The following is a 2,895-nucleotide window of genomic DNA, read 5'->3' as shown; positions in this document are numbered from 1 at the left end:
ACACGACAGTTGCTAAGGCTAACGGGATTACTGACGGGAGGTGGAGCCGGGCAGGGAGCTGGGAGCCTACACGATTTCACCTATAGGGATGGTGATGACAGGCGGCTGTTAGCAATGCGCGGCGATGGACGAAGGCAGACTGGGTCTCCCTGGAGCACGGCCAAGGTAGAGGCTCCTGCCGAAAGGGAGTGTAGTGTTTAACAGCTCACTGCCTGCAGGGATAACTCTGGAGGTAAAGGTCAGAGGGAACTGAGTCCATCTCTTTAATTAACAAGCATTTGTGAGTTAATGGCTGGAGTTCCTATGGAGAGGGAGATGTGACTCCTGTGGTTGTGGATGGCGATGGGGATAGTCTGGGGTGTTACTGGTTCTCAGCTTCCTAAGAGTACGATAGTACTCAAATGGCTTCAAAGTGGAAGAGGGCAGGTTTAGATTAGACATTAGGAAAAAATGCTTTCCTGTGAGGGTGGTGAGACACTGGAACAGGTTGCCCAGAGAAGCTGTGGCTGCTCCTCCCTGGAAGTGTTCAAGGCCAGGTTGGATGAGGCTTTGAGCAACCTGGTCTAGTGGAAGGTGTCCCTGCTGATGGCAGGGGGGTTGGAACTGGACCAGCTTTAAGGTCCATTCCAACCCAAACCATTCTATGATTCTGTGGTCAGAAGAAAAGTCAGAGATGTCTTTCTACCTATGTGCTGCAACATGGGGGTACAGAGAATGGGGAAACAGAAGGATGGATGCTTAGAAAAATTAATAATTAGATGGGCAGGACTTGGAAAGAGGAAACATATGGACCCCCCAGTAGATGCACTCAAGGCACATGGTCTCATCAAGGATGCTTTACCTCCAAGACCATAAAACCTGCTGATTGCCTACTGCTGTGAGAAGCTGCTCTGGGATGCCCTGGGCTTGATCTCACATATGAGAAAACAACAGGCTGTGGTCACAGAGCCATGAAGCCCCTGAGGATGGTAACACTAGCATTGTGATGGCCAGCAGCTGAGCCCACCGAGACGAGACAGCCCAGAGCACTTGGGTCTCACTGGGCTTCCCAAGCTGGAAACACTGGTGGGAGCTTCCTAGAGGTCCCAGCCTGGCTCCTGCCAGAGTTAGACCCTGCCTAACTTGTTGAACTTGTTATTCCTGATGCAGCCCTTTCGACTTCATCTTGTAAAAGTTGTAAGGCAGATGGAGGGTCACCAGCATATGTGTTGGAGCTCACCAGGGAGGGAGAGCTTCAAAAGCAGCACGGAAACATCCAGCAGAAACCTGCCGATGAAGTGAATAAAAACAAAGCCCTGCTGACACGGGTAAAACCAGCAAGGGAGTGTTTATCTCCTGGCTTTCCCCTTCTGATGCGGTGTGTTACCCCGGCTTCTACTCGCCGTGTCCTTCTGCCGCCTCCTGCTTTTGACTGAGGTTTCAGTGATTGGAATGAATTCATCCGACTGTCCAAACCATTTCCCATGTAGCATCTCTCTAATTGGGCATTAATTAGGCATCAGTTAATGAATGCTTGAAATAATTTATCTTTGGATGCGTCCAGTTTGCAGTCTTACTTTTAACAGCATTAGACTCATTATTAGATTAACATCATTATAAATGTTCTCCATTACCTGCTTGTTTCCATTGTCTTAGCCTTATTACTGAGAGTGAAAATCACTCCTCCCACATGCATTATTGATGAGTAAGGACTTTCTATATGTAGCACGGGATTAATTGTTATACAGCGTAATGCATTTAGCGTGAAGCCTCAATTTGTGCAAGAGCTGAAAGCGGCCAGAAGAATGCAGACACTTGGAGCCAGCATCCTCGACCAGACAGAGCACATCTCTCTCCAGCCCAGACCAAGTTCCTCCCAGGCCGGTGCCAGCACAGGAAGAAATTATTAAAAAAAAAAAATAATTTAAAAAAGGCTGGTTTGATACCCAGGATCAGGGGGAGAAGGTTTGAAGGGTTGGAACACTTCTCTGTCACCGCAGCAGGGACGCTGGCCCCGGCTGTGCTCTGCAGGCAGCCTGTCCCCACGGCACCACTCGATCCAGAGAGCAGGACGTACCTGCACCGGCAGTTTTCTTACATTTTAAGGTTTATAACTCTATCCTGTATCGCCGAGCAAGGCAGAGCTGGGGTTTATTTAGGAAGATGTGATGTCACTTATTTCCATTAGCAGTCTCAGGTTGAAGGAATCACTTAGGATGAGAATAGATGCTTCAGCCCCAGGGGGGTTGCACATCCAGAGCCCCCCAAAAGGCAACTCTGCCACCCCCTGCCCCTTCCCTCTTTGCCAGCTGCTTTTCCCAGATGGATGCTTTTACCTCCCCACCCGGACAAGCTATATGGGTCACGGCCTGTCTCGTTCTCCAGCAGGATCTGGTCTCAAGGATGGAGCAGGTTGCTTCTCTTTCAAATCTCTCCTAAACCACCATCTGCTTTGGGAGACCCATCTTAGCTCATGTCTACATGCAACTTGACTGCCTGCTTACTGTGTCCATTACCGGTGCTGCTCAAGCTGTTAGATTTATAAGCTCTTTAGAGCAAAGCCCTCATCTTCTGGTTCCTGATTTATGTATCTTTACTGCCATAAAACACCATGTATAGCTACTACATAATATAAATAATAATACTTAACCAGAGCGAGCTACAAGTGGGGACAAAGCATCTGGCTTCTGCTCACAGCCGGTGTTATCAAAAAGGCAGAAGCCTTCTCATCACTCACCCTCTTCCGAGGCCAAAATCACACCTGGTGTAACACCACCATTGTCAGAGAGAGATTTTCCTGCCCTGTTCACACCCTGGGTCTATCAGATGATGCTTTGTAAATCCACCCCAAGTGAACGGGAGCACAAAGATATGACCACCCGGAAGAAAATATACGTTGAAACTTGGGAACTAACT

This window comes from Antrostomus carolinensis, unplaced genomic scaffold (assembly GCF_000700745.2).
Source record: "Antrostomus carolinensis isolate BGI_N321 unplaced genomic scaffold, ASM70074v2 scaffold7476, whole genome shotgun sequence".
Lineage (NCBI taxonomy): Eukaryota > Metazoa > Chordata > Aves > Caprimulgiformes > Caprimulgidae > Antrostomus > Antrostomus carolinensis.
This window is presented reverse-complemented; position numbering follows the sequence as displayed.